The sequence below is a fragment of the Pelobates fuscus genome, chromosome 10, assembly GCF_036172605.1.
Source record: "Pelobates fuscus isolate aPelFus1 chromosome 10, aPelFus1.pri, whole genome shotgun sequence".
NCBI lineage: Eukaryota > Metazoa > Chordata > Amphibia > Anura > Pelobatidae > Pelobates > Pelobates fuscus.
The window spans coordinates 60,276,440-60,297,251 of record NC_086326.1 but is presented as its reverse complement, the minus strand read 5'-3'; positions in this window follow the sequence as shown (position 1 = coordinate 60,297,251).

Sequence of the window (20,812 nt, the reverse complement as noted above, 5' to 3'; positions counted from 1 at the left end):
TTGGCATTAATATTTGTTTGTGTGTAAAATATGCAAAAAACTCATTTGAAAGCCAGTTTTGGCATATGTTTGTGACTTAGTGGCTACTAAAAAGACTGGACATACCCCATTTGCAATACCTTGGGTTGTCTACTTTTGCAAATGGTATGCCATCATGGGGGTAATTCTCATTCCTGGGCAACCATACAGTCTCAAAGGCAACATAACCAATCTGGCAAATTTTAATATGAAAAAAACTGAAACACAAGCTTTATATTTGACTCTGTAACTTTTAAAAACACCATAAAACCTGTACATGAGGGGTACTGTTATACTCAATAGACTTCGCTGAACACAAATATTAGTGTTTCAAAACCCGTAAAATGTATCACAACAATAATATGGTCAGTGTAAGTGCGTTTGTTTGTAAAAAATGCAAACAAAAAAAATATTTACTGATGATATGATTGTTTAATACATTTTACTGTTTTGAAACACTAATATTTGTGGTCTATGTAGTCTCCCAAGTAAAACAGTACCCCAATGTACAGGTTTTAGGGTGTCTTGGAAAGTTACAGGGTTAAATATAGTGCTAGCAAATTAAATTATCTGGAGTTTCTGCCTGGGTTATGAGGCAGGTCCTGCAAATTGTAATTTATAAAAATGACTTCATTATGTAAAAAATGACATAAATATATACATAGAATTAATATACATATATATTTATATATATATATATATATATATATATATATATATATACACATACATATATATATATGTATACACACACATACACACACACACATACACACACACACATATGTATATTTGTGCTCGGAATTTAATACGTAATGGATAGTATCTGTAAGGGCAAAGTTGGTTGTGGTGTGCCGAAACCAACGTACGAGTGGGCCTGTAAATAAAAGAGGGCAAAAGAGAAGTTCGAGAAAATACACACTCTATTGCCTTTTTACATAACCAAGTTCCTGAAAGCTTGACGAAGCTCTTTTTCCGGTCGTGGAATATATGTATGGTAAATGGAGGATTTCCAACGACCCAGTCTCTTGATGATGTGGACCGGTGTATTAGTGCTGGAGGCTGAAGAGGCAGCTCCTATCCGAAAGGAGTGCCTGGAGAATGAAGCCTGATTGAAACCCAGTTTAGATAATAGTGTTCTGATGTGTGACATGAATTTAGCAGTGGTAAACGGGTGCCCTTGTAGTGATAAGAGCGGAGAGTCCGGTAAGTGCGCGTGATGGGTTGACCGTAGGTGGTCTAGCGCCTTTACCAGACACCAGGCATTATCAGTAGGGAAGAGAGGAATTACAGTGGGGTGTAGTGAATGATTGGTTTTAGTTGATGGGATCGAAAGTAGATAGTGATCCTCCACCTTTCTGAGGTGCAATGTTTTTAGGCTGTGCGTGATATCTCCTTGACAAACAACGGTGAACTCTCTAGGTCTGAGAAAACCGTAGAAAGCAAGTGTCATGGAGTAACACTTCAGGGTTAAGTTCTCAGCAGTGAGGAGCCTGACTCCACCCCCCTCTGACACAGCTCTGACAGTATTTAGGGAGACTGGGCCAGAGGGAGGGTGCTTCGTGATTGATTGTTTGAGCTAATGTGTGAGCTCCCTCCTGGAAGCTCCATAGGCTCAGCTACTGGGAAACTGGCACCAGACAAACCCTTCCAGCCTTTGAGCAAATGCAAGGATTGCTGCAAGCCATAAAGGATTACTGGAGAAAGGAAACTTTGCTACTTTACAAGTGGACAATATGTCTGGACTATTGGAGGACTACCCATATAAACCTTAAGTATATCTTTCAGCTAATTGATTACAAAATCATTTATTCTATGAACTGTTTCTTGCATTGCAAATACTTCCATTGCTACAAGTTACTAATCTCATGAAGGACAACTCCCATCATGCTTATTCACTATGAACTGTTTCTTGCTCTGCAAATATATTCATTGCTACAAGTTACTAATCTCATGAAGGACAACTCCCATCATGCTTATTCACTATGAACTGTTCTTGCTTTGCAACTATTCTCAGCTAATTGATTATTGTTCCTATTGAAGATTATTCTCATGAATTAATGTTACTTAATGCATCTCTGAAGAAATACTTAATACTGAACTTTGTGTTGTTGAATTACTTGCAATTCTTATTATTGGATTATTGCCTAAATGCAATTCATTTAAGTTTAACTCTTATTAAAACTTTGGTTGAATCAAGTTACCAGTTATTCTCTCTTTTCTTAAAGCTACAGCATTGATACTTAAGGATTCTCCATTTCTTTACTATTGTAATTAGGGAGTTTACAAGCTGCAGTTGAGTTCCAACCCAAATCACCCCTAGTAGCGTAACAGCAAGATAGATAGCCGATTTGATCAGGTTTGTGTCGGGATCAAGCGGGGATTCGTCAAGGAGATTGCTAAGTTATCTGAAGATAGGCCCATCTATAGGTAGTCTTGTGATAGTGAGTGGAGCTGAAACCTTTAATATAACTTTCAACACCTTTTTAATGGGATATGATGACAAGAAGGGGGTGGTGTTAGGGAAATTTGTGAGGCTATGGTGCTGAACCCCGGTGAGGTAAAGTTTAATGGTGTTGTGAGAAAGTTTAAGATGTAAGTGGCAGAAAGAGGCAAAAGCCACCATGGTTTGTATAGAAAGGTCGCCTTGTAAACCGAATTCTGCAGTGAACTTGTTTAACCCCTTAAGGACACATGACATGTGTGACATGTCATGATTCCCTTTTATTCCAGAAGTTTGGTCCTTAAGGGGTTAATATGGTAAGTGCTCTATTATAAGAGATAGCTGTGTTAGGTGATAGTGCTTGGTGAGTGAGAGTCCTAGCGTGATGCATTAGTGTGCTCAATACAGGATTAGTTCGTGAAATCGTGGTGTCCTGGATGGCTGGTGGTGAGCCGTAGGGAGTGCCTGAGAGAATACCTGGAATTGAGAGCGAGAAAGAGCGTCAGCGGCCATGTTGTGGATACCCGGGATGTGAAAACAAACTAAGTGGAACTGAATGGTTGCTGCCAGCCAGGTCAGCTTGCGAATCAGCCGCATGATGGTCAGGGACGATGAGCACCCTTTGTTATTGATTTCGCAAGAGTTGTCAGAGTAGCATTTTACTGCCTTGCCAGACCAGAGATGACCCCACGTGTGTGCGGCCGCCACAATGGGATAGATTTCAAATAGGTCTCCCTGAATCCTGGCAAGGCATCCATCTCAGTGGGTCAGTGACCCCTAAACCAGTGGTTCCCAAAGATGGCTGCGAAACCAGTGTTGGCTGCAGCATCTGTGTAAATGATGGGTGAAGAAGTGGAGAGAGGGGGATAAACATGGAGATACCGTTCCAATCTACCAAAAACTTCCCCCACATAGCTAAGTCAGCCTTGGCGTGGGGGTCCAATGAAACTGGGCAAGAGTCCGGTAGCCCTTGGAGCAGGCAAAGAAGCCTGGATATAAAAGACCTTCCCTGCGGGATGATGCGCATGGCGAAGTTCAGGGATCCCAGAAGGGACTGAAGTTCCTTTCTGGTGCAAACATCATTCCGCAGGAACATGTCTATCTCCCCTCTCAAGCGGGTCAGTTTGTCATGGGGAAGGCTAGCTCTGAGGGTGACAGAATCTAGCTCTATCCCCAAAAAGGTTAATTTAGTTGTGGGCTGATTGTTTTAGATGGGGACAAAGGTACTCCAAGTGTGGAAAAATGTGCTGTAGTGCGGCTGATAGCGGTGGGTGTTTGTGCCCCTGGCTTTATCAGTAGAAAGTCGTCTAGGTAGTGAATAATGGAGTGACACCTGAGGACGTTCAGAAGCAGCCAGCATAGTGTCTCAGTGAAAATATCGAAAAGTTTGGGGCTGCTTCGCGAACCGAAAGTGAGTCGTGTGGAGAAGTAGTACTTTCCTCACCATTTTACACCATGCAAGTGCCAGAGTGAAGGGTGCATGGGTAGTAACTTAAACGCGTTTGTGATGTCTGTTTTGCTGAGCCAGGGGCGATTACCAGAAGAGATGATGGACTGTATGGCGTTGTCAATAGTTACGTACTGGAGTAAGAATTTGTCTGCTGGAATGAGTGCGTTTATGCTGGGAACAAAAGAGGAGTGCGGTGCCGATAAATCGATAATTAGACATTTTTTATTTGAATATTTGTGAACTGCAATACCAATGGGGTTAGTGCACCAGGAGGAAAATGGTGAGGAGGTGAAAGGCCCGATCATGAAACTGTTGGTAATTTCAGAGGAAAGGAGCGTGTCTGTGGAGACTGGGTCTAGACATGCTAACAGGAGATTAGGACATTCTCGTGTACCTGAGGGGATGGCTACTATACCCGCGAGAAACCCCTGTGTGAACCCCGTGGTCAGATATTCCACCAAGTGCTTGCTAGGGTGTGACCTTAGGTAAAAAAACAGGTTGTCGACATTAAGCCTGGGATCTCTTCTTAAGCTCTACTGATATGTCCACGTAATTGTATGCCTTGTTCTCCAGTATGTCCTGTGAAGCTATTGTCAGGATCGGGACAGGGATCCAACACGCAGAGTACAAAGAGTGGAAAGGTACGTATACCGGGCCTTAGAATGGCCGGACTAACGTACCGAGAGTAAAGAATAGTCAGAGACAAGCCGAGGTCGAGGAAACGAGAAGACAGATAAGCGAGAGACAAGCCGGGTCAAGGGATAACAGAGAAGCAGGGTAGTACAACGAGCCGAGTCAAAACCAATAGAGCAAACTAGAATACCAGAGCACTGAGTGACTAGACAAGCTAGAACCACGACAGGGCAATGAGCTGAAGTAAGGAGTAAGCTTAAATACCCTGGCTCTGGATGGAAATCACGCCTCTGACAAGTACCGATTGGATATCGGACACTTGAGTGACAGATCGCTCGTGATAGCGTCATGACGTCACGTATTGAGCGTCCTGCTAGAAAAGGACGTGGATTCCTCGCGGCCGGTGTTTAAGTGACTGGATGAACCGCGAGGAACGGAGGAAACCGCTCGCCTGGACGGATACACCACCAAGTCTCTACCTCCCTTAGAGGTAGAGGCCTCAGGTACCCTGACAGTACCCCCCCTCTCAGATACGCCCACCGGGCGGAATGAACCGGGGCGAGATGGGAAGCGGAGGTGAAATGCTCTGCGAAGGCGAGAAGCATGGACGTCCTCCTGAGGTACCCAACTCCTCTCCTCAGGACCATATCCCCTCCAGTTGACCAGATATTGCAATTTTCCCCTTGAAATTCTGGAGTCAATGATGGAGCTGACCTCGTACTCCTCCCGACCCTCCACCTGAACAGGACGAGGCGAGGGGACCTTAGAGGAGAATTTGTTGCAAATGAGGGGTTTCAACAAGGAGACATGAAAAGAGTTAGGAATGCGCAAGGCAGGTGGCAGAGCAAGGCGATACGCAACCGGATTGATACGAGTGAGAACCCTGTAAGGGCCTATGTAGCGAGGAGCAAATTTCATGGATGGAACTTTTAGGCGAATATTCTTAGTACTCAGCCATACCCTATCCCCAGGAACAAAAACAGGAGCCGCTCTTCTATGTTTGTCAGCGTGTTTCTTGAACAGCGAGGAACTATGTAATAGAATTTGCCGAGTCTGATCCCATAATTTCTTCAGATTGGCGACATGATCATCAACCGACGGTATCCCCTGAGAAGAGGAAACCGAAGGAAAAATCGAAGGATGAAAGCCATAGTTCATGAAGAAAGGGCTAGAGCGAGTTGAATCGCAAACAAGGTTATTGTGTGCGAACTCCGCCCAAGGAATCAGACCGACCCAATCGTCCTGGTGTTCGGAAACAAAGCAACGCAGATACTGTTCGATCTTTTGATTAGTACGTTCAGCAGCTCCGTTAGACTGAGGGTGATAGGCAGAGGAGAAGTTCAATTTGATGCCCATTTGAGAACAAAAGGATCTCCAGAAACGTGAGACAAATTGAGAACCTCTATCAGAAACAATCTCTGAAGGAATCCCATGTAGGCGAAAAACTTCTCTCGCAAAAATCTCCGCCAATTCAGGAGAAGTCGGAAGTTTAGGTAATGGCACGAAATGGGCCATCTTAGTAAATCTATCCACCACCGTGAGAATAACAGTCTGTCTTTTGGAAGCAGGCAAATCAACGATAAAGTCTATGGACAAACAGGACCAAGGTTTCTCAGGAATGTCCAAGGGGTGTAACAGGCCACATGGGGATGCATGAGGTAGTTTAGTCTTGGCACAAGTCTCACAAGCTGCGACGAACTCCTCAATATCTTTTCGAAGTGAAGGCCACCAGAAATCCTTGGATATCAGAGAGTATGTCTTGCGAATACCAGGATGACCAGCTATTTTACTTTCATGAAAACATTGTAAGAGCTCCAGTTGAAGTTCAGGAGGAACAAAGTTTCTTCCCTCAGGAGTGTTTCCGGGAGCTAGATGTTGTGACTTCAAGATCTGGTCAAGTAGCGGAGAATGAATTTTGAGACTGGTATTAGCAATAATATTGCATTTGGGTACAATGGAAGACAAAAGTGGTTCAACTGAAGCAGAGGGTTCATATTGGCGAGATAGCGCATCGGCTTTAGAATTCTTTGACCCAGGTCTGTAAGTCAGAACGTAATTGAAATGGGTAAGAAACAACGACCAACGAGCCTGCCTGGAGGACAGGCGCTTGGCCTCTCCGATATAGGACAAGTTTTTGTGGTCTGTCAGAATGGTAACAGGATGTAATGTACCTTCCAACAAATGTCTCCATTCTTTCAAAGCCTTGATAACCGCTAGTAATTCTCTGTCACCAATGTCATACCTGCTTTCAGTACCGGTCAATTTTTTAGAGAAAAATCCACATGGATGTAATGGTTTATCAACACCCAACCTTTGAGATAGAACAGCACCTAAACCAGTCTCTGATGCGTCTACCTCGAGCAAAAAAGGCAGAGAAGTGTCAGGGTGAACTAAAATTGGAGCGGAAGCGAAAAGCTCCTTGAGAGTCTTGAACGCAAGGAGAGCTTCAGTAGTCCAATTCTTAGTATCAGCCCCCTGTTTGGTCATGTTAGTGATAGGTGCAATAATGGAAGAATAGCCCTTAATAAAGCGCCTATAATAATTGGAAAAGCCAATAAATCTCTGTATGGCTTTAAGACCTGTGGGTAAAGGCCACTCTAGAATGGATTGGAGCTTATCCGGATCCATCTTAAATCCCTCCCCAGAGATCACATAGCCGAGAAAGGTTACCTGGGTTTGATCAAAGCTACATTTCTCCAACTTGCAGTACAAGCCATGCTGGAGAAGCTTGTGCAAAACCCTCCTGACTTGCTTGTGATGAATCTCAATCTCACTAGAATGAATGAGTATATCATCTAGGTATACAATGACGCACTCTTGCTGAAATTCCCTAAGAACCTCGTTTATCAGATCTTGGAATACCGCTGGCGCATTGCATAACCCAAAAGGCATAACAGTATATTCATAGTGACCATATCGAGTATTGAATGCCGTCATCCACTCATGTCCCTGCTGGATTCTCACCAAGTTATATGCCCCTCTGAGGTCTAACTTGGTGAAAATTGTAGAGCCCTTCAAACGATCGAAGAGTTCGGTGATCAAGGGAATCGGGTAGGCATTTTTAATGGTTATCTTATTCAAGCCTCGATAATCAATACAAGGTCTCAAAGAACCATCTATCTTTTTAACAAAAAAAAATCCAGCCCCGGCAGGGGAGGAGGACCTCCTGATGAATCCCTTGTCTAAATTCTCGTGAATATATTCCTCTAGGACTGAGTTCTCCTTTATAGATAATGGGTATACATGACCTCTGGGAGGCATGGTACCAGGGAGTAGGTTAATTTTGCAATCAAAGGACCTGTGTGGGGGTAAGGTATCGGCTTTCTTTTTGTCAAATACTGCCTTTAAATCTAGATACTGAGGCGGAATTTGTGTCTCTGTAGGATTGTCAGAGGTATTCGATGTATTAGTTAATCCAAGAGGTAAGACCTTCCGCAAGCATTTTTCTTGACAATTCTCTCCCCACGAAACTATCTCCCCTGATTCCCAATTAATAATAGGGTTGTGTCTCCTCAGCCAGGAGTACCCCAGTACTATGGGAATAGACGGAGAAGAGATGAGCATTAAGGATATATCCTCTTTATGCAGGATGCCAACAGTCAAGTTAATCGGTATGGTCTCATGGAAAATAACAGGCTCAAGTAACGGTCTACCATCGATGGCCTCGACAGCCAGAGGTGTCTCTTTTAACTGGGATGGAATAGCATGCTTGGCAGCAAAACCCTGATCTATAAAGCTCTCAGCAGCTCCAGAATCGATTAGTGCCATAGTCTTAACTACTCCCTTCTCCCACTTTAAAGAAACGGGTAACACAAGCCTGAGCTCCTTGTAGTTGTGAATAGAGGACAAAGTAGAAACACCCAAGGCCTGTCCTCTAGAGGAACTTAGGTGCGAGCGTTTCCCGAACGATTGGGACAATTTAGGCGTAAATGACCCCTGACTCCACAATACATACATAAACCCTCCCTTCTCCTGTACTGTCTCTCCCTTTCAGTGAGATGAGTACTGCCTATCTGCATAGGTTCAGGAATACGTAAGTCTTCGAACTCAGAGATTTGAAAGGTAGGCGCTAGTTTAAAGGAGGGTCTACGGGTCCTATCTCGAGTGTTCTGCCTCTCTCTTAAGCGTTCATCAATACGAGATATAAAAGAAATTAAATCCTCCAAATTTTCAGGGAGTTCTCTAGTAGCGACCTCGTCAAGAATTACATCTGATAACCCATTCAGAAACACATCTATATAAGCCTGTTCGTTCCACTTAACTTCTGCCGCCAAGGATCTGAACTCTAGTGCATAATCCACAAGTGTTCGATTGTCCTGTCTAAGGCGCAACATTAATCTAGCTGCATTGACCTTTCTGCCAGGAGGGTCAAAAGTTCTTCTAAACGCAGCTACAAAGGCATTATAATTATAGACTAGTGGATTATCATTCTCCCATAAAGGATTGGCCCATCTCAAAGCTTTTTCAATGAGCAGAGTAATAATAAATCCAACCTTTGCTCTATCTGTAGGATAAGAGCGGGGTTGTAATTCGAAATGGATGCTAATCTGGTTTAGAAAGCCACGACACTTCTCCGGTGACCCGCCATAACGTACTGGTGGGGTAATACGGGAAGAAGCACCTACAGTGGCTACCTCTAGACCTGAGACTGCAGGAGAGATAGAAGGAGTACGTGTCTCCTCAGGTGGATTACTAGCACGAGACAAAAGTGCCTGTAGTGCCAAAGCCATCTGATCCATCCTATGTTCCATGGCGTCAAACCTGGGATCCGAAGAACCAAGCTGACTGTTTGTACCTGCAGGATCCATTGGCCCTGTCGTAATGTCAGGATCGGGACAGGGATCCAACACGCAGAGTACAAAGAGTGGAAAGGTACGTATACCGGGCCTTAGAATGGCCGGACTAACGTACCGAGAGTAAAGAATAGTCAGAGACAAGCCGAGGTCGAGGAAACGAGAAGACAGATAAGCGAGAGACAAGCCGGGTCAAGGGATAACAGAGAAGCAGGGTAGTACAACGAGCCGAGTCAAAACCAATAGAGCAAACTAGAATACCAGAGCACTGAGTGACTAGACAAGCTAGAACCACGACAGGGCAATGAGCTGAAGTAAGGAGTAAGCTTAAATACCCTGGCTCTGGATGGAAATCACGCCTCTGACAAGTACCGATTGGATATCGGACACTTGAGTGACAGATCGCTCGTGATAGCGTCATGACGTCACGTATTGAGCGTCCTGCTAGAAAAGGACGTGGATTCCTCGCGGCCGGTGTTTAAGTGACTGGATAAACCGCGAGGAACGGAGGAAACCGCTCGCCTGGACGGATACACCACCAAGTCTCTACCTCCCTTAGAGGTAGAGGCCTCAGGTACCCTGACAGCTATAAGCAGAGACACCAGACACACGTCCTTCCTGTCTAAGATTTCTTTCCTGATAGAGTCTGGGACGGAGTGAGCTGGTGACTCGAAAGGTGCTATAGCTGTGACAGGTGTTGGAGAGGGGTGCATGGGGGGGGCATGCTGGTACAGCGGGGACAGCCGGGGTGGAGACTGGGAGGCCCAGGGTATTACCTGGGGAGCCGATGGCGCTCTCCACCTTAGATAGCCTACTATTTTTTTTTATTTATTTTTTATTTCAGACAGTACCTGCCGATAATTTTCTGCTGCCGTTCATGTAGTTCGGACCATGGTACTTAAGTCATCATTAATATTTTCCGTTATCAAAAACAAAAACATAAAGACAATACAATACAAACACATAGATGGTGACAAAGGTCCTCAGTAATGTTCCCATAGTAATAATTAGAGTAACTAGCTGATTATCTTAACATTTATTCTTACTTTTCTTTTTTTTTTCCTAATTTCTTTATCAAATTAGAATACGCACAACTTATTTAGCCATTTATCTATATCCGTCTTTTTTTTTTTTTTTCAGGTTTATATTTAAGCCTCCTTCCATTTTTAGCTGAAAGGTTAACTGATTTTTTATGGTTTCCCAATTTGGTATACTATTAGTTCTCCATCTTCTAGCTATAGAAATCTTTGCCGCTATTAGCGCATGAGTAAGAAAGTATTGAAAATCCATATTATATTGGCTAAGATTTAAGTGTAGTATGAATAATTCTGGAGACAAGGGTATTTTAGTACCGATTATTTCTTGGATTTTACCTATAAACATTTTCCAAAATTCTATTATCAGGGGACAGCTCCACCAGATATGAAACATGTCTCCCGTCGCTCTATCACACCTCCAGCAAGTAGCTGATATGTTATGATCCATTTTATTCATGCGACTAGGGACCAGATAAAGTCTATTTATAATCTTACAATGTAACTCAACTAAATTTAAGCATTTAATGTGTTTAGCCACAGACACCCAAGCTTTTTTCCAATCGCTTTTTTCCAATTTTTTCTTTGTTTTCAAATCTTTCTCCCATTTCTCAATGGCCGGAAAAATAAGATCTTCTTCCCCGAGTCTTAGTATCGAATTACACTTTTTTAATAGATTTTTCGTGTCATTCGCTTTCAACAAATGACATAATTTACATTTAACTTCTGAATGTTCTGTATCTAGTGCTTTGCTTAAGTAGCTATTAATCCTTATGAAGTTATATTTTTCTTTTTCTGGAAGAGCGAATTCTGTACTTAATTGTTCAAATGATTTAAGATTTGATCCTATCATTAGGTCTTCTATATTTTGAATGCCTGCTTTGGCCCAATTTTTTAAATTTAGATCTTCTATATTGTTTTCCAAAATTAAAATTGGTAAAATGTTAATGATACGATTATTAAGACCCATATTTTTTCTTATTTTGTTCCATGCTTCTCCAATATTTTGTAACACTATACTTTCAGAACATGGTTGGCAGTTATCTTTCTTTTTTTGCGTCAACCAAAAAAGGGTAGACAGATCTATATTATTTGACATTTTTTTTCTATTGCATACCATCTCTCATGTTTAGCCTCTGTATGTTGTGAAATAATACAATGAGAGAGAGTACTCGCTTGATAGTATTGTTGGATCAGCGCAAGTCCTACGCCTCCATTTGCTTGTTTAATCGCCAAGAATTTTCTTGCCAGCCTAGGTTTCTTTGATTGCCATATAAATTTAGAGAAGGATTGTTGGATAAGTGATAGCCAACTATCGGGTACCTTCAAAGGAAGCATTCTAAATAGGTATAACCACTTTGGTAGAATATAGGATTTAATTATATTTATGCGGCCCCACCAGGAGAATTCCAGATTTCTCCACTCTTTTAATAGCTTGTTCATTTTTAGAAGTAATGGGAGGAAATTGATCTCAACAATTTTCCTTGGATCTGTACAGATGTTAATTCCCAAATAATTAAATGATTTTTCAATCCAAATAAAATCAAACCTCTTTTTTATCTCTTTTTTTTCTTCCATATTTACATTACTCGCCAGAATAGTTGATTTATCTGTGTTTAATCTATAACCAGAAACCTGTGAAAACTTTTCTATAATTATCATGAGCTGTGTTATTGATTGTAACAGATTTTCTAAAGTTATAATTACATCATCTGCGTAGAGGTTTATTTGTATGTTTTCTTTCTTGTGGTCAAAACCAAAGATGTTTTCTTCTTGTCTAATGGCAGATGCCAGAGGTTCTAATGAAATTATATAGAGTAAGGGGGATAACGGACACCCCTGTCGTGTTCCGTTAGATAATGGGAACCACTCTGAGCTAAAGCCATTCCCCATTATTCTTGCTGTTGGGCCAGTGTATAGGGCAAAAATATTCTCAAGAAGTCTTCCCTCCAATCCAAATCGCTGCAGTGTTTGTCTAATGAACTCCAAGTTGACCCTGTCGAATGCTTTCTCAGCATCCAAGGACAGGGTCAACATGGGAGTTCCAGTGGTCCAAGCGAAATCCAATATGTCAATCAATCTTCTGATGTTATGGGTTGAAGACCTCCCCGGAACAAACCCGACTTGGTCTCTGTTTATCATTTCTGATATAATTTTTTTTAAGCGTTCTGCTATCATAGCAGAGTATATTTTAATGTCGGTATTCAACAGTGAGATTGGACGATAATTCTTTATCTTCTCTGCATCCTTTTCTTGTTTAAGGATAGGCACTATATTTGCTTGTAACAGTTCTGCCGGTATGCTATTAGGTGTAACAAAGGAATTGAAAACTTCAATTAGGTCCGTTTTAATATTATTTCCTAATAATTTGTAAAAAAAGGTTATCAAATCCATCTGGACCAGAGGATTTATTATTTTTTAATTTGTTGATACAGAAAATCAGTTCTTCTTCTTGAAAAGTTTTATTAAGCTCCTGCAGTTGCATTTGTGAGATTTTTTGACTCTTTATATTCTCGAGAAATGCACTAATGTTCGCCGTTTCGATAGGATCTTTAATATTATATAGATCTTGAAAGTAATTTTTGAAGGCTTCTGCTATTTTTTCAGGTCTCAAGAGAGTCTCTCCATTATGAATAATTTTGGTAATGATTCTTTTCGATTTTTCTTTTTTTATTCTGTTCGTCATTAGTTTTTCTGCTCTATTTCCGGTGTAGTACCATTTCTGTTTTAAGTAAAGCAACGCATTATTAGCCTTTGTCATAAGATGTTCATTAATTAATTTTTCAGTGTCTATAATTTCGTTAGTAATACTCTGAGATGGTTTATTTTTATTTTGTTCAAGTAAATTGTCTAGTTTTATGTACAATTCAGCTAAATTTGCCTTTTTTAATTTAGTTTATTATCTTTTGCTGCTAAACTTATGAAAAGGCCCCTTATTACTGATTTATAAGCGCACCAAGTCATTGCTGGAGAGACATCTTTATTTCTGTTTTCTTTGAAAAAATGGTCTGTTGTGTCTTTAATTTGTTTGAGATTATCTTCATTTTTAAGTAACCAGTCTTTCATTTTCCAGTCAGCTCTTGTTCTTTGATGTTGTTCTTTTATATCTAGGATGACCGGATTATGGTCTGACCATGTGGTGGCTATTATGAAAACCTTTTTAATTTGGCTCGCTAAATTTCTATCCCCCAAGAAGAGATCAATTCTAGAATATGAACAGAAAGCTTTTGAGAAACAGGAAAAATCCTTTTCCTTCGTATGAAATATCCTCCAATAATCTAAAAGTTGAGCTTGTTTAATTCATTCTGAGAATTTTTTAGCAGTCACCTTCAGGTTTCCATAGTTACTAGTTTTTGTTTTAGAACTTCGGTCTATCTCAATATCGGGTACGCAGTTAAAATCTCCCATAACAATAACTCGGCCCATTTTCACACAGTTTTATTAAGCACTTTTTTAATAAATGCAATTTGTGAATGGTTTGGTGCGTATATATTAACTAACGTATATTTTTGATTATTAATTTCTGCTACTAATATAATGTATCTGCCTTCCAAATCAATTTCTTGGTGTATAATTTTTAATGAAATATTCCTAGAAAATAAAAAGGCTACTCCTCTTTTCTTTTTTTGGCTCATAGAGGCACTAATTATAGTAGGAAAAAATTTAGATTTAAGATTGTTTTTATCTTGCGTTCTCCAGTGGGTTTCCTGTAGGGCTGCAATCTGGATTTGTTCTTTTTTGAGAAACTCAAGGATTGTATATCTTTTAAATTGTGAGTTTATCCCCTGTGCGTTAATCGTCGCTAGTCTCATATTATTTTATGTATCCTATTTCTTTTCCTTCGAGGACTGATAGGTTCACCATCTGTACTAACAAACATATAAAACACAACATAAAACGTACAATGTCTGCCTTTTACTAGGCGAAAAACTATGTATCTATTCCCTCCCTTGTATTCCTCCCTACCTGGGCCACCCATAGCCTTCGGGGGGAAGCCCTGCCAAAAACACAGGGAGAGAAAACAACAACCCAAAAACGACACCGACTCTCTAATCAGTGACGTCGAAAATGTCCCCATACTCTAAGCTCGCAGGAAGGTAAAGTGTCGAGATCTGCGAGCTAGAGTTTCTCCTTGGCCGGACGGGTATAATGGTTAAAATTATACCAGAAGGGGAGAAAAAAAAAAAAAAGAAAATTATTCCCATTTCATATATTTTTTTTTATTTTACCAAAATAACTCTTTCGTTAAATTAAAGTTTTAGTGTATCTTTGATTCCCAAATATTACATTTAATTACATTTATTTTATATCAAAATATTTCTATAAAGTTACTTCTAATATTTATTCCCATTTCATTAGTTTTTTTTGTTTAGTCTACGTAGCCATTTAATTGAACCCAAAAATTTTTTTTTGTGTATTTAGTGTATTTTTTTTTTTTAGTGTATCTTTAAGTCCAGGGTATTACATTTATTTTGTGTCATAATCTTTCTATCAAATTACCTCTAATATATAGTGTATTTACTTATTATTATTGTGGTTAGTATAAACTCTCCTGTTCTTTTGTCTATTTTAGTTTTTTTTTTCCTTTCTTTCCCCCTTTTTTCTTAATTTTCAGGAGAGATTTAGCTTAATAGTGTGGGACCACCCTTTACCTTTCTATGGCCTCTAGTGTAACTTTAATCCTAATTTATTTGTTTTATGTTGTGTTTTATATGTAAAAAAAAAAAAAAAAAGAGAAAAAAAAAAAAAAAAAGATCCTCGTGCTATAACTTATTTTAAGTTCCCTTCTAGTAGCCATTGTTCTAATTTCTGTGGTTTATCAAAGGTCAGTCTTTGGTTATTATGTGTTAGGTTTATGCGTGTCGGAAATCCCCAAGCGTATTTGATTGCATTTTTTCTAAGGACCTCTGTCTGATTGGTAAAAAATTTCCTTTGAAGTCTGGTCTGGTATGAGAGATCTTGAAAAATCTTAATTTGATGGAAGATTGACCCCTTCAGGTCTTTTGTTGTCATTGCCTTCATAATTTGCGTCTTAAAACGGAATGTTTGTAGGCAAATGATTGTGTCTCTCGGGGCTTGTTCTGGTACGTTACCAGGTTTATAAATTCTATGACATCTTTCGATGCCACTTGTACCGTTACCTGAGTTAACCCCCAGAAACAAAAAAAACTCTACACAATAGTCTTCTAAATTTGCATTTACAACAGTCTCCGGGATCCCCCTAATTCGGAGGTTTTGTCTTCTAGATCTATCTTCTAAATCCATAATCTTCTTTTTCACGGACTCTAGGGTTTCATCCAATTTATTTATATTATCCGTATTTTTTTTTGTTGTATATTTATTTGATCCGTCTTCTCTTCTAACAATACCACTCTTCTTCCTATATTTAGAATCTCATTTTTTATTTCTCTAGACTGCAGGTTTATTTCTTCTTTTATTTTTTCTAATTGGATCTCCAGGCATTTGGATAGATAACCGGCTGTGATAGATACATTTTCTTCCCATGAGCTATCTGACAACGTTTTGTCTATCTCAGTCTCTTTGGGGTCCAATATAGGTATTGATTCTTCTTGTATAGATTTAGTACTACTCCCCTTGTTTAATTGGGGAGAGAAAAAACCTGAGGTCCTCCTTTCTATGGCTGGCTCTTGTTTTTTAGCAGCTCTTTTTAAATTCTGTTTACCCTCTGAGTTTTTTTTTGAGGCCATTTACTCCTCCTCTCTTCCCTTCTCTTTCACTTTCTCTTTCTATTCGCGTTCTATTTCCTTCTCTGTTTTTTTTTTTTTTTTTTTTTTTCTTTTATATCTTTTTTTTTTATGTTCCTATATTTTTTTCTCAGTAAGGTTTCCTTTAAATCTTGGTAAATCTTGGTAAATGATTAAAGGATGATAAGGATATCAATTACTGCGATAGTAATGCGATAATAATAAGTAGTAATACGTAGTAGGGTATTAAACCTGAATATGGACCTTAATGTAGGCTTAGTGACTGAGTAACTGGGTGATATATAAGCTCTGTTAGCTAATGCATGGATATAGCGTAAATGTAGCATAGATGTATAGCAAACCAGCCGGTATACTTATCCACTTCTCCGTTTAAGCGTCCTGGGGGGTCATCCCTGCCTGTACCTCATCATAGTAGATAGCCTACTATTAAGGGTCTGCAGGTTGGCCAAGATTGCTGCTAGGGTATCCTGGGTGGCCGTGCCAGTGCATGGTGGCTGTCCTTGAGAGCTAGTGCTTGGCCTAGACTCAGATGCTTGGTAGGTAAGCAGCCTGTAAAGTTCTGCCTTTCTAGCTGTGGCTGTAAAGGGGATTCCCCTGAGCCTAAGCTCGGCCGTAATTTTAGGAATAGTCTATGCTCTCAAGGACTTGGGAGTTGAGGGAGTGAGAGATTCACCTGGAGACTCTGGTCTGGTTGGCGTAAACGGTATCTCTTCTTGCAGTTGTTCGATGAAGATTGGTTCTTGGGACATTCTAAAAGAAATGATTTTGTGAATGAGATATTAGAAGGGGAGTAAGGAACATGGGGGGATATGAGGGATGGTATTTATTGAAAGAACTGGACTGTAATGCTAGTGCCGAAGCAAAAACTTATCTGTGGAATTTTTGATAGATGAGGCCCTGCTAATGCCAAGTGGCGGTGAGAGGCTCTACCTATGATTTGGCTTAGGAAATTGAGGCCACAGACGTGGTGGCAAGGTGTTGGTGACTGTAAAGAGAATTCAAAATGTGTGGCCGTGACAGGTGAGGCCCTGACTAAAGCCCTGTAGTAGGGCGGGCGAGGCGTATAACTATGATTTGGGCGTGGGGCCGTACCTCCGTGTTGAGGTGGGAGATGGCCTCGCGGGACTGGATTTCCTAATAGGGTGAGCTAGGGCGGTAGCCTAGACCCAGTAACCAGTTCAATTGTATACTTAAGGTTGACTGGGAAATTATGGTGTAATATGTGGATACTAACCTTGAAAGGTTGTAAATGATAACTTGAACCTTCTAGTATTTTTAATGTGGCGAGTCTTGTCTGCTGCTGTCCTTGAAGAAGAAGCCTGAGGATTAAGACAGATGTTGATGTATTTATGCGTATCGTGTTGGCGTATGGTTTGTAGTGAGAGTTGGCTGTTAGGCGCGCAACATGAGATCCTGAATTGAGGGATCTGAAAGGTTTAGTATAGGATTGGGACGAGTTTGCGTTAAGGAGAAAGGCTGATTGAAGCCTTGGGGTAGTGATTGCCGTACATGAGTAAGGACGTAAGTACCTGGTGATATGCCTGAGTACCGGGTCAGGTAGGTTGGATGTTTCTCCTGGCCTGATGGCAGTATGACCGTAGGCCTGGGTAGAGAAATTGTAAAGAATTAACATACCGTGGGCGTAAGACCGTGAGTCAATCGTAATGAAACCGAGACCGCGTAAGGGTGAAAAGAGTGGAGAACTATACCTTGATTGAAGTACAGGAACTATGATGAGCGTAACTGGTTTAATGTGTAAAAAACGATGGAGGCCTAGAATAATACTGGAGCTAAGGATTACATAGTTAACGAAAGATGTGACAGTATGTAATAAATACCAACATGTCTCACTGTGACAAGTCTAGATTGCTTTATTGTATTTGAGGACTAGACCTGGATGAAACCAAAGTGAGAAAATACTATACCTGTTCCTGTAATAAAAAGAACTTGAAATAGTAACTTTGAGCAGGAATGCAAGAAACCGATGCAATCTGTGAAGCCAAAGACGTGACAGAGGCAAGGATAAATGACTGTGTGATTTTAAGGAGAAGATGTAGTACAGATGTGGATTTAACGGAATTGCCCTAGAAGATTGTGTTTAATAATTAATATCTGTATGTAGGGTTTGAATAGGGTTTGGTGTAGAATTAGAAAAAACCTGCTCTTTACTTTGGTGACATGAGAAATCTATTAGAATTGATAAAATGACTATTAAAACGTAGTTTACTAATTAATTAGGTGTAGGGAAAAGGACCGGATATTATTAAACGATTGTTGAGATTTTAATGTTTTAGATATAACAAACCGGCAAACACAGTTTAGAAAAAGAATGGTAGTTAGACCTGATTAAATAACTAATACTGACAGGTAGGTATCAGCAGTTAACTGACCGAACAGGGAATATGCGCTTACATTGAAATTCGTGTGAATGAAATTCAAGAATTATTTAGAATGGGATTAATAGAATTAACCGTACTAGGGATTTGTACCGTGCGTTCGTTTAAACCGTACGAATAGAACAGTAGTGAATTAGGAAGTAGCAAGGGGTGAATAGGATTTTCATCTAACATTAAAGATGCACGAACGGGTAAGTAGGTAAGTACGTGATTCGTGCGTATGACCGAACAGTAACTCAGAAATACAACGATTAATATTAGCGTTATACCTATACATGGTTTGGCAGTTTTTGCCGTACGAATGCGTAAATGATGCATAAGTGTAATGGGCGTTCATCCAATTTTGGCGCGAATGCTGAATACATTTAAAGAAGAAAAAAGGGAACCTACCCCTACGTTTTAGGCCCGAACGGAGGGAAATAGCCAAACGCTATTTCCCTCACTTAGCTTACGTGAGCCTGCCGGTCTCGTGACCTTAAGCCAGGTACCGTGACGGGAGGAAAAACCGAGTGGCAGGGCCTCAGAACGGACGGAGGATTGCTCTGGACCTCTTGCTGCAGGAGACTGAAACTGTTCTGGCGGGAAGCTCGGACCGGAATTGCTGGTTGCTATGGGGATAGACAATCAGCTGAACAGCAGAGGTGAGTAGGGGCAGGGAGTTTAAGTAGGGGACTTACTCCTCCCACAAATTCAGGCCTAATGGCCTTTCTACATATATAAATCTCCATGAAGAAAGGCACACGCTCGGCTTTTTGAAGAAAATTATTTGTCTTTATTCATAACAAACGGGTTACAGCAAGCTGACGTTTAAGTCCATCATAGGACTTTCATCAGGATCCTGATGAAAGTCCTATGATGGACTGAAACGTTGATTTGCTGTAACCCGTGTGTTATGAATACAGACAAATAATTTTCTTCAAAAAGCCCAGTGTGTGCCTTTCTTTGTGGATATTTATGTTGATTTGGCTGAAAGAGCACTGTGGCACTTATACTACAAATGTGAGTGTGGGATCGTGGACTATATGTATATATATATATATATATAATTTTTTAAAATTATTTTTATTTATATATAGGTATATATATAGTGATATATACATATATATTTATGTACCATATATACTCGAGTATAAGCCGACCCGAATATAAGCCAAGGCCCCTAAATTTACCCCAAAAAACTGGGAAAACTTATTGACTCGAGTATAAGACTAGGGTGGGAAATGCAGCAGCTACTGGTAAATTTCTAAATAAAATTAGATCCTAAAAAAATTATATTAATTGAATATTTATTTACAGTGTGTGTATGAATGCAGCGTGTGTGTATGAGTGCAGCGTGTGTGTATGAGTGCAGCGTGTGTATGAGTGCAGCGTGTGTATGAGTGCAGCGTGTGTGTATGAATGCAGCGTGTGTGTATGAATGCAGCGTGTGTGTGTATGCAGCGTGTGTGTGTATGCAGCGTGTGTATGAATGCAGCGTGTGTATGAATGCAGCGTGTGTATGAATGCAGCGTGTGTATGAATGCAGCGTGTGTGTATGAGTGCAGTGTGTGTATGAGTGTGTGTGTGTATGTATGAGTGCAGTGTGTGTATGTGTGTATGAGTATGTGTGCAGTGTGTGTGTATGAATGCAGTGTGTGTGTGTGTGTGTTGCAGAGCCTTGGTGGGGAGTGGGCAATTTTTTTTTTATTATTTTAATATTTTTTTATGATTCATTTGTATTATTTTATTTAATTAGTATTATTTTTTATTTTAATATTTATTTTTTATTATTTTATTTGTAATATTTATTTATTTTTTTTTTTCGTTCCCCCCTCCCTGCTTTATACATAGCAGGGAGGGGGGCTCCTTCCCTGGTGGTCTAGTGGAATTGGTAGTTCAGTGGGGGGGAGGTGGGGGCTGTCAGAGTTTACTTACCTCTCCTGCAGCTCCTGTCAGCTTCCTCCTCCTCTGTGCCGGTCCGGTCAGCTCCTCTGTCAGCTCACACTGTAAGTCTCGCGAGAGCCGCGGCTCTCGCGAGACTTACACCGGGAGCTGACCGAGGTGCTGAACGGACGGCGCAGAGGAGGAGGAAGCTGACAGGAGCTGCAGGAGAGGTAAGTAAACTCTCTGACAGCCCCCACAGCCCCAGTCTGTATTATGGCAATGCAAATTGCCATAATACAGACTATTGACTCGAGTATAAGCCGAGTTGGGGTTTTTCAGCACAAAAAATGTGCTGAAAAACTCGGCTTATACTCGAGTATATACGGTATATTGATATATATATTATTTCATTCTAAGTGTATTCTGATATCAATATATATTTATTAACATCAAAAT